This window comes from Phyllobates terribilis, unplaced genomic scaffold (genome assembly GCF_046119375.1).
Source record: "Phyllobates terribilis strain yellow unplaced genomic scaffold, ASM4611937v1 Scaffold_1__5_contigs__length_1240528914, whole genome shotgun sequence".
NCBI lineage: Eukaryota > Metazoa > Chordata > Amphibia > Anura > Dendrobatidae > Phyllobates > Phyllobates terribilis.
In genome coordinates, this window is record NW_027362761.1 from 912,496,508 (window position 1) to 912,509,169 (window position 12,662).

Sequence of the window (12,662 nt, forward strand, 5' to 3'; positions counted from 1 at the left end):
AGATGGAAATGCTTTCATTACCTCCTGGCTGTTGGCGATGATCTTGTGAAGTCTGAGGTTTGCTGCAGACAGCATTTCCTATGTTCTAGAGACCAAATCAATTGCTTCTTCACTTGTGGGCAAAGACGTAAGTCTATCATCTACATAGACGTTCTCCACAAATAGATGAGCATCAGATCTGTACTCTCTCTTTCACTTTCCTGGCCTGTCCATCTCAGTCCATAGATTGCCACAGCAGGTGAGGGGCCCCTGCCAAAGACATGTACCTTAATCTAGTAATCTAAGACCTTGTTGTGAATGTAGTTTCCACTCTCTCCCCACACAATAAAACAATGAAACATTTGCTGGATGTCAGCCATTATTGCAATAGGTTCTTGTATGAAGAAAATCAGTACTCCCACAAGGCTGTTTAGATTAGGCCCAGTAAGGAGCAGGTTGTTGAGAGATATGCCTTCATAATGAACAGTGAAGTCAAACACCACAAGATTTGGTTAGGCTTGTGAGGGTGATAGACACCAAAGAATGGAAGTTACTAGCATTCTTCTCCTTCCTTCAGTGTTGGTGCAGGCTCTGCGTGATCGACGTTTTAAAAATGAAAACCTTGCAGTTATTTGCTGCACATTGTTTAGCAACTTTGTTCTTTGAGAACGAAAAGGTAATGGTGCTACCCAACTGTTGGAATCATGCTGAGTGAATTCCTGTTCAATAATCTTTATGAATTCCTTGTCCTCTCCTGCAGGTGCCAACTTATTGTCTTCACTTGTAGAATTGAACACTGTTGACCAGAGGCTGTCATCACAAGGCAAGAATGTAGTCATGTTGTCAGGGGTTTCTGGCTGCCACTTACAGTCCCTCAGCTTCTCCGTCACCCTGTAATAATGTGGGCATGGCTGAAAGTAAGTGCTTCGACCATTTGGCACGATGTGAGTCTTACATGAGGAAATCTTGTTAGGCCTCTTCATCTTATCTATGCAGACATTGAGAACCCAGCCTAGATCAAAGCGTTTGGCAAATTGAACATCATGTGATCTGTTGATTTGCTAACGTTCCTTGTGTACCCGGAGAATGTGTCTGCCAAGCAGAATTAGGATATCTGCACTGTTGATGAGGGTGAGGAAGAGCAGAGTCTGGTGTTAGGATCTCCTCCCTATTGTATGGCAACTTATTGTACTCAAAGACTGTGGGTTAGGGTATCTCCACAGTGTTCTCAACAGAAGCTAGTATAAGACCACTGGCTCTTCTCCCAGAGACCTCAGTAACACCACTGCAGGTGCCTAAGGTGTAAGGGTAAACATTTCCCTTTACATTGAACAGATCAAAGAATTCTGACCTTGCCAGGGATCAGTTGCTCTGATCGTCCAGGATCGTCCCTTATGGTTTTCTCCAGTTGATCTGTACAGCAGGGGTAAACTAGACAATTAATACTTAACCTTTAATAGACTTAGTTAAAATGTTTTAAGAATTAAAAGGGAGATAACCATGGTATATACCCAAACAGAATCAAGCCATGTCAGGTCAGGGACCTAGATCTCTTAAGGCAAGCTGTGGTCGGTCGGGGATAATCTGTCCCTACCAGGACAAGGCCTGCTACAGTGTCCAGCCAAGATAAGATGGACAGGAGAAAAATAGCAATCAAGAGGAGTAAACCAGTATCAAATAAAGATTCTCAATGTTGTCAGTGGACACACAAAGCCAGAATACTCACAGATTTATACAGATACAAACAGTACTAGATAGCTATTAAAAAAGGAACGTCCTCACCCAAGAGTTTGTAGAGCATCTACGGTACCGGGAGGAGTTCTCCAAGGAGGGGAGGCAGATCCATTTGCAGGGATGAGGTGTATAAATCTGGCCCTGTTATTTCCCTAAAGGGTCTATACTGCCCATAGCAACCCCTTGCTCCTGCCCTTACAAGGACAGTCCATATCTAGCCACTGCACTCTATTGCCCTGTGCTTTCCCTATAGTCCCGACGCGTTTCTTCCAACCAGAGTCATCAGGGGACTTGAACTATAGCACTAATAGAGCTAGACTATTCACTAACTCAAAGAGCATGACTGTCTCCACTATTCTGGTGAAGCAACTATCAGTCATAGTACAGGGTTTATATAGAGATAGGATGTAACAGAAGCAAAGTGCGCTAGTTTCATTGTCCAATACAAAGAGTAATATGTAAATAACCACCATCATAGATCGTTAGATTCATATATCAGGTGTCTCTAAAGCTGCACATGGCCCTAGAGTAGGATGTGGAACGCACGCCCAGAGTCTGTACCGCACTTCCGCCTGTGTGGACCGCAGGAGCGTCACTTCCGGTGACGCAGCATCCGGTGATGTCACATCCGGCCGTACAAAGCGACCGGAGCCCGCAGTGGAACAGAAGCCAGCCGATGACGTCATCGCATATAGCGTCCAGGCTGGTTACTATAATTGCGTGGTTACAATTACCGAAGGGCTCGCAATGCACGTGTTTAGTCAGTCAGACTGACTAAACAGGTGCATTGCGAGCCCTCCGGTAATTGTGACGACTGTGACGCATCTGCGTTCCATTTGGCTGGCTTGGGTTCCCCTGCTGTACAGATCAACTGGAGAAAACCATAAGGGTGTACACCGTCCTGGACGATCAGAGCAACCTATCACTGGCAAGGTCAGAATTCTTTGATCTGTTCAATGTAAAGGGAAATGTTTACCCTTACACCTTAGGCACCTGCAGTGGTGTTACAGAGGTCTCTGGGAGAAGAGCCTTTTGACTGGGTATCTATTGTGTCTGATCATAAACAGTCACTCGTGCTATATTTTCTCCAGTTGACCCTTGGATGTGCGTTCACCAGGCATATCTTCGCACAAGACATGTCCCAGAGGCCTTGTTTAGAGACTTATTTTGCTCTTGTCTGGTGCTGATGTATGTAAAGAATCTTAGTATTTTTCACTGACTCTGGACCTCTGCGGTTTCTGTTTTTTGAACATGAACTCTCAAATTTAGGAGGATATAAACCAGGGCCACTGGGTTCTCCGTAGGAGAAGCTTGGGTCAGTATTTTGCTCTGCAATATTTTTGATAGAATCACAAAAGTAGGAAATTAGGCTTGATTTTCTTTTTGGCATCATGACCCAAGTGTTGTCCTCTTTCCCTGAATATTGTACGGAAGTTTAGAGACTATTGGGTTTACCCCACAAGAAGTGTCCAGATAGCTGAGGCCATGTAAATGAGTGTTTGCCTTGGCCAGCAGAAGCTTTAACAGCAAGTCACTCTTGGAATTTTGAACTGCCCTTACAGTATATTTTTGGAAAATCCTCAAGTCACTTGAACAGTGCATTCTCTATGGCTTCAGGACAGCCAAAACTTCGTTCATGCAGCCATGAGACCAACCGCTGGATTACTGATGTGGACAGATCTTAGTCTCATGATCCGCTCTGTGGATTGTGGTCCAAGCCACCTGATCACTAGATCTAGCTCTTCAGCAGCAGAAATGCTGAGGTCACTAATTACAGTTCCAAAGGCACTGCCTCTATAGTTCTCAGATTGATCATCGAACCTTGTGATACCAGTCTTAATAAGTTCACGGCAAACCATGTACCTTGCAAAGTCAAACATGTCAGTTTTCTCTGATTTTGGAAAGACAATTGCTGGCTGAGTAGAGCTATTCATATGGTTGGTAGTGTACGACATAGAGATGCAGGAGAATATGGTGCTGCATAAGCATTTAGTTCAGTAACTAGTTTGATGTGTATAGTTTCTGCCACAAGTTCAATGACATGTAAAAGTTTAGGCATCCCTGGTCAAAATAACTGTTATTGTGAACAGTTAAGCAAATTGAAGATGAAATGTTTTCTAAAAGGCCTAAAGTTAAATATGACACATTTCCTTTGTATTTTAAGCAAAAAAAAATCTATATATTTTCAGCTCTTACATTTTGAAAATTACAAAAAGGAAAATTTTGGCACCCTGCATGGTTAGTGCCTAGTAGCACCCCCTTTTGAAAGTATCACAGCTTGTAAACGCTATTTTGTAGCCAGCTAAGAGTCTTTCAATTTTTGTTTGAGGGCTTTTCATCCATTCTTCCTTGGAAAATTCTGCCGGTTCTGTGAGATTCCTTGGTCGTCTTGCATGCACTGCTATTTTGAGGTCTAGTCACAAATTTTCAATGATGTTCAGATCAGTGGACAGTGAGGGCCATTGTAAAACCTTCAGCTTGCTCCTTTTGAGGTAGTCTAGTTTTTTTACACATGGTGTTATGTTTGCATCAACATTTGTTGAAATTTCATTGAATCCATTCTTCCCTCTACCCGTGAAATGTCATTATGCTGATGGCTACAACACAACCCCAAAGCATAATTGATCCACCCTCATGCTTAATGGTTGGTGAGATGTTCATTTCCTGAAATTCTGTGCCCTTTTTTCTCCACACATACCTTTGATCATTGAGGCCAATATGTTCTAGTTTAACCACATCGGTCCACATGACTTGTTTTCAAAATGCATCAGGCTTGTTTAGATGTTCTTTTACATACTTCTCATGCTTTATGGTGAGGACACAGGAGAGGCTTTCTTCTGATAATTCTTCCATGAAGGCCATATTTGTGCAGGTGTCTCTCAACAGTAGAAAAATGTACCACAACTCCAGAGTTTGCTTTTCAGTCAAGCAGGGGTTTTGATTTGCCTCTCTAGGAATCCTACAAGCAGCTCTCACTAAAATTTTGCTTGGTCTTCCAGACCTTATCTTGACCTCTACTGTTTTTGTTAACTGCCATTTCTTAATTGCATTTCAAACTGAGCAACTTGAAAACACTTTGCTATCTTCTTATAGCCTTCTCCTGCTTTGTGAGACTCCCCCATTTTCATTTTCCGAGTGCTAGGCAGCTGCATAGAAGAACCCATGGCTGCTGTTTTTTGGCACAAGGTTAGAGGAGGCTGAGTTTTTATAAAACTGGGAAATTTGCATCACCTGGCCTTTCCTAATGATTATAGTGAACAAGCCATAACCCTAACAGGCGATTTAAGGTCTGAAACCTTGGTCAAAGTTATCTGAGCACACAAAAATCTTCAAGGGTGCCCAAACTTTTGCAATAACCCATTTTACTTTTTTAATTATTTAAATGTAAAAAAGGAAAATATACCGTATTTTTCAGACTATAAGATGCACTTTTTTCTCCTAAATTTTGGAGGAAAGTGGGGGTGTGCATCTTATAATCCGGATAATACATTCCGGCTGTGGATGATGAGGTGGGGAAGAGATGGGCACAAGCAGTAGCCATTGCCGGCTGCGGCAGCTCTGACATGTGCTTGCTACTTAACCCTAGAACGCATGACCATAAAAATCTACTTTTTCACATACCTGGGGCCTTTTAAGCCCATGTGCAAATAACATGGAATAAGCCAAACAAAAATGACAAACAACTATATACCTGAGGAATACCTAGAGTTTCAAAATTCTAACTAAAGTAATCTTGCAGAAAATAGAAAACAATTAACAGGGCGGGCCTGTGAGGCCCCAGGTATGCGTTCTAGGGTTAAGAGAATTAATATTCACTCCTCTCCTCACCCATGGGAGTGGTGCCCAAACTTTTACATCAACCAATTTTTCTTTTTTTGTAATCTTTAAAATGTAAAAAATTACAATTATTTTTTTTTCTTTGCCTAAAATGCAAAGGAAATGTCTCATCTTTAACTTTAGGCCTTTTAGAGATCATTTCATCTTTAACTTGCGTAACTATTCACAATAACAGTAATTTTGACCAGGGGTGCCCAAACTTTTACATGCCATTGTAGAACTGGAACTGTGTGGCTGTCCAGAATGTGATGACTTGCCAGCATATTTGCTTGCATGTGGGCATTTGTGTATAGGGTTTGCTGAGGTGCAGGGGCCTGGTACATTCTGGTGCTTGAAGGAGGTTCAGTATGAGGGATTAGAAGCGCATTGTTCTGATCTTGAATGAAGAGTGTTGAGGAAAGATTTGAGACCTGTTGCTTTGGAGAATTGTTTGTGTGGTCAGTAACGATTGTTGGAGTCAGGGGTGCGCTATTTTGACTTAGTGCATAGACGCTTAAGAAGATCTTCTGCACCAAAATCTCTCAAACTGATGCTGTCTCTCTGATTCCCATTGATAGCTTGTTCCAGGACCTTTAACAGTGCCACAGTTGCGGCATGCTACAATCCTTCTCTAGAGCCCGTTTCTGCCTTGTTGTGTGCTTCTTCGGTTTTCATTTCTGCCTTCTTGCATGCTGTTTCCACTTTCATTTCAGTTGTCTTTTGCATAAAAGTGCCTCAGCTTCTGAATGATCGTTTTGACTAGTGGACGCAGAAATGCGATATGACATCTCTGGTATTTGTGCAATTCTTGCCTTTATCACAGACTTAATACCGCGTACTATACTGTCTCTCTCAGAGTTAAGTTACTGGAAACTTTGCAGTTCTTCAAGAGAATTGTGTGAATTGAGTTTCCGCAGAGTTAGGGTATGTGCCCATGCTGCGTTTTTCAATGCCCATGCTGCGGATTTTTCCGCAGCGTTTATGATGCGTGGAAAAATCCGCAGCATGTCCATTAATTTTGCATTTCCGCATGCGGAATTGCCTTTGCAATGCAATAAAAAATGCAAGGCAATTCCGCATGTGGAAATCGCGCAATAAACGCACGATAAACGTGTGCGGAATTCCGCATGCGTTTATCCGGGAGAGGACATGCAGAAATGAAGCAGAAGATTATTTCTGCTTCATTTCCACAGCATGGGCACATAGCCTTATAACATATTCCCTGTTCTTCCTAGTATAAGAGATATAAGCTGCACACAACTGTCCTAGAGCTTTCTCTAGTAGTAGTTCATGAGAGATGGTGTTGATGTAACTCAGCGATTTTTCTATAAGTCTGATAGGTTACAAGAAAGTTCATGTTTAACACGTTCAAGATGTTCTCTAACCATCCATGTAAGCCTAGTAAAGCATGTAGCCTTCTCACTGGACTGTGGATAGAGACCTATAATTTCTTCATTTGATTGTGGATCTTTCAGAGACCGTGTAGTCTTCACCTTAGCCTTTGTACCTCAGAATGGATCTGTATAGTAATGTGGGCTGCTGGATTGTAGCAGGGTCTATGCTGAGGGAGGCTTTGCTGTGATTGCTTTCCACACACACACTGATGATTTCCCCTATGCTGTAAGCAGATGTTCTGATTTCTCCGCTGTATTTCTATAGGAGCTGTAGACTGGCTTTACAGATGTATATGGCAGAAGTCTTTTTAACTAATCTGATTCCATAACTAAATAAATAGAATGGTGGCGCTAATGGATATGCCCTATGCCTGCTGCAAAAAATGTCCCCTCCCTGCATGGTTGGTGCTCTTTAGAGAGCCAATGAACATGCAGGGATTGCCTGCCATGCACTGTAATGCCGTAGCCAAGTTGGTTGTGGGCATTATAGTGATTGGCTGGCCGCACAGCATCATCAGGTCTATATTAGACCTGGCGCCACCATGCTCGTCACAGTCACTCCAGATCAGACAGTGTAGGGAGAGGTGCTGCTGCGTCAGGGAGAGATTTGCTTGTGCATTAGGTAGTGTAGGGAGAAAAACTGTACATTACACATATCCATCTCAACAAACAGTCCTTCTGAGGACTAACTAATCCATCAGAAAGAGATATCAGGCAGGCAGTGTATAAAGGCAGGCAGGCAGTGTATATAGCAGACTGCAGTGCACATAGCACTCCAGTCCAGTTCTGTCGGCTGCTGCTGTTAGATATTTCTGGAAATAGGCCCAGGTCTCAGGGGCCAGGAATAATTTTTTTTGCATGTTAATCCTCATTATTTGCTTAAAAAACAATCCAGAGAACACGATTTTTCTGCGCCATTTGCTTGTTGGCACAGCAGAATACAGCCAGGTCTTTTCCATATTACAGTGCTAAAATCCATCTATTTAAAACTGTGTTTTCTCCGTCACACGGATCACATATACGTTTTCAAAAAATACTGCCATTTCTGGCCTCCATTAAGTTTTTTTCAGTGTGTCAGCAAAGTTTATGACACTGGTTTGCTGTTCAGGTTTTTAAAACTGTGTTTTCTCCGTCACACGGATTACATTTACGTTTTCAGAAAATACTGCCATTTCTGGCCTCCATTAAAAAAAAATTTCAGTGTGTCAGTGAAGCAATTGACACCAGATTGCTGTTCAAAATAGTTACCTACAGGCCAGGTATTTAAAACTGTGTTTCCTCCATCACACGGCTCACATATACGTTGTCAGAAAATACTGCCATTTCTGGCCTCCATTAAAAATTTCAGTGTGTCAGTAAAGCAATTTACAGCAGTTTGCTGGTCAAACTACTTACCAACAGGCCAGGTATTTAAAACTCTGTTTTCTCCGTCACACGGATCACATATAAATACACTCCAAGCTAAATCATTTGTAGTGAGCATGGAAGATACTATCCTCCATTTAAAATGGGCAAGGCACGTGGCAAGGGACGGGGAACTGGACGTGATGGTAATGGTACATGCAGAGGCCGAGGACAAGGCCGTGGGCAAGCCAAAATTGTGCAACAACAAACACCCACATCTTCTCGCCTGACCTTCCTGTCCCAATTTCTAGGGGACCGCAGCACACCACTATTGAACCCAGAGCAGTGTGAAAAGGTTGTTGGTTGGATAGCGGATAATGCTTCCAGTCACTTAGCCACCACGACCACCACCCTGTCTTCCACAAGGTCAAGTCTCAGTAGCCGTGAATCTGGACCGCATATTCCTCACCCTGATCCTCCTTCCTCCCACCATGCCGAGTACCCAGAGACAACTGATCCCACACTTAGACACTCTGAAGAGCTCTTCACTTCTCCATTTATAGATTCGGGCCTCTCGCCTGGTCCACTTGAAGCGGGGCAAGAGGAGATCGTGTGCAGCGATGCCCAAATATTTGAGCAGCCACGGTCACACAAAGACGACGGTGGGAAAGTGTCACAAGAGGTGGACGATGATGAGACACAATTGCCAGAAAGTCAGGAGGAGGACCAGGGTGCGGAAGTGTAAGATGAGGTGGTGGATGATATAGTAACTGACCCAACCTGGCAGAAGGACATGCAGAGCGAGGACAGCAGCACACAGGGGGAGGGAGGCAGAGCACCCCAACAGGCAGGAAGAATCAGTGTGGTGGCCGCAGACAGAAGGCAGGCAACCGTTCCCCCTAACACCAACATGGAGGAAGTTGCCAGTACAACTGTTAGGTCTTCACGAGTCTGGTTGTTTTATAAAGACTCTGCCGATAACCCCAAAAAGGCCATTTGCAACCCCTGCCAGGCCAGCATCAGCAGGGGTGGGAAAACGACCAGCCTGACCACTACCAGCATGATCAGGCACATGGCAGCAAAGCACCTGACTTTGTTGGCCGAACCCCAGGGTCCAGGAACAGTGTCTGCGGGTGGCAACATTGCTTCTTCCGCTGTTGTGCATGCAAGCCAATCCCCTGTCCATGGTGAATGCGAAGATGCCTGTCGTTGCACACTCTCAAGTAGCAACATCAGGAAGCATGTCCATGTCCTTGTTCCAGTGCAGCATTCAGTTGTCCATACCCCAGTCCTTGGAATGCAAATATGCAGCCAACGCCCCACAGGCCACACTACTAAATTCTCACATTTCACGACTGCTTGCGCTCGAAATGTTGACTTTTAGGCTCGTGGAGACGGAAGCATTCCACAATCTGATGGCGGGGGCCATCCCTCGGTACTCGGTCCCCAGCCGCCACTATTTCTCCCGGTGTGCCGTCCCTGTATTACACAAGCACGTGTCCCAAAGCATTAGCCGTGCTCTCAACAACGCAGTTACCAGTAAAGTCCACCTAACCATGGACACGGGGACAAGTGCTTGTGGGCAGGGACGGTACATCTCGCTGACGGCACACTGGGTTAACATAGTGGAAGCCGGGACCCAGTCGGACCTTGGGACGGAACACGTCCTCCCGACGCCAAGAATTGCAGGCTCTAGGTCAATCAGGGTTGCACCCACGGTCTACAGCTCCTGCACCCCATCCTCCTCAGCCTCCTCCTCCTCTTCAGCCTCCATCTCTGAAATGACCACATCAGTCACAAGCTGGAAGCACTGCAGCACTGCCTCGGCCAAGCGGCAACAGGCGGTGCTGAAGCTAATATGCTTAGGTGAAAAACCACACAATGCTGAAGAGTAGTGGACAGCTCTGAAAGAGCAGGCAGATCTGTGGCTCACACCGCTGAACCTACAGCCAGACATGGTCGTGTGTGAGAATGGCCGGAACTTGGTGGCGGCTCTGAGGCGAGGCGAGCTCACACATGTACCATGCCTGGCCCATGTGCTTAACCTCGTGGTTCAGTGGTTTCTCAAATCCTACCCGGAGCTGCCAGATCTGCTTGTTAAAGTATCCCACCTGTGTGCCCATTTTAGAAAGTCAGCTACAGCTTCCACCGCCCTTGCAGTGTTTCAGCAGCGTTTGCAGCTTCCGGCTCACAGACTGGTGTGTGATGTCCCCATGCGTTGGAACTTTACACTGCAGATGTTGGGAAGGATTTGTGAGCAGAAGAGGGGAGTTGTTGAGTACCAGCATCAACACGGCCGTCCGTATTCAGTTCAGACTCCACACATAAGACCTCAGGAGTGGACATGGATGTCAGACATGTACCATCCTCCAAAACTTTGAGGACTCCACCACGATGGTGAGCGGCGATGACGCCATAATTAGCATCACCATCTCGCTTCTCTCTCTTCTGAAACGCTCTCTGCTCACAATCAAAGAGGATGCATTGCAGGCGAAGCACGATGAGATGGAGCGAGGAACCATACAGGGTGATTGCACACAGCCAAGCCTTATCTCATTCCAATGTGGATTGGGTGACAATGAGGAAGAGGAGGAGGAGGAGGAGAAAGGACAGGAGCTAGTTTCATGCACTATAGATGGTACTGCCTGCACAGCTGTCATAACGTCTGTTCAGCATGGATGGCCAGAGGATAGAGAGGAGGAGGGGGAGGAGAAGAGCATGGTCAGTCATCCTCTTGGTGAGGACACGGAAGTTTTGCCTGTTAGTAGTCTGAGTTTATGTTACGCTGCCTTTCCCATGACTCTCGCATTCTCAAAATTTTGGGTGACAGTCATTACTGGTTGGTGACACTTCTAGACCCACGCTACAAGGAGAACTTTATATTTCTTATTCCTGAGGCGGACAGGTCTACAAAAATGGGGCAGTACCAGAAGGCCCTTGTTGCGGAACTATTAAAAAAATTCCCATCTGAAAACGCTGGCGGCAGAGGGCACACTTCATTGGACAACCAAGGAGTACAGGCGAGAGAGACACAACTTCAATCCAGCAGAGGCAGGGTAACACTGTCAAAGTTTTGGGAGAATTTTGTCAGACCCTCCCATCGGACAGGCCCTGAGATGCGGGGTACTCTCACAAGGAGTGCAAAGTTTGGGAAGATGCTGAGGGAGTACCTTGCCGACCGTGCCAACGTCCTCCGTGATTCCGCTGTGCCTTATAATTATTGGGTATCCAAGCTGGATACGTGGAATGAACTGGCTCTCTATGCCTTGGAGGTCCTGGCCTGCCCTGCCGCCAGCGTTTTATAAGAGCGGGTTTTTAGTGCCGCTGGTAGAATTGTAACTGATAAGCGCTTCCGCCTGTCAACTGAAAATGCTGACAGGCTGACTCTTATAAAAATGAACAAGGGCTTGATTGGGCCAGACTTCTAAACACCACCGAAAGATAGCAGTGTAACATAAACTCCAATCCAGTGTCTTTTCGTGGGAGGTGTATTCCCATGCACCTTTTCACACCCACACATAGGTGTATGCTTCCTGATTTTGGCTATTTTCTCTTGTCCCTCTCCTTCTCCTCATCCTCCACCACCATATCACCAGGGTGACCATGGTCCATGAAGCAACACCCACCTAATTTTTGTAAAGGGTGTTTATGATGCCCGTACAAAAAATTTTTTATACAGTAGGTTCATGTATACCCCCCAGGGGTAAATGTTTGTCAGGCCATACACTTAGTGCATGGGCATTACAAGTTTAGGAGGCCCGCTCCTTTCTAATGGGAACATTTTTTTATGAGGCCCTCCTCCACGTCTATTCGAAGGGGCATTGAAGTGTCTCCAAATTTTTGGCAGCCCTTGCATTCACTGCATAGGCCAACACTATGGGAGACTCTCTCCTTTCTAATGGGAATTTGTCGTTACTGTGGCCCTGCTCTGTGTGTCTTTAAATTCTTACTGGGGTTTTTCCTAAAATTGCCAGCCGTTGGACTCACTGCATACCCTATAACTGTATAGCAGACTCTCTCCTTTCTAATGGGAACATGTCGTACTTGTTACTGTGGCCCTGCTCCATGTGTCTTTAAATTCTTAGAGGGGTTTTTCCTAAAATTGTCAGCCGTTGGACTCACTGCATACCCTATAACTGTATAGCAGACCCTCTCCTTTCGAATGGGAACATGTCGTACCTTGTTACTGTGGCCCTGCTCCATGTGTCTTTAAATTCTTAGTGGGGTTTTTACTAAAATTGGTCAGCCGTTGGACTCACTGCATACCCTATAACTGTATAGCAGACCCTCTCCTTTCTAATGGGAACATGTCGTACCTTGTTACTGTGGCTCTGCTCTGTGTGTCTTTAAATTCTTAGTGGGGTTTGTCCCAAAATTGTCAGCGGTTGGACTCAC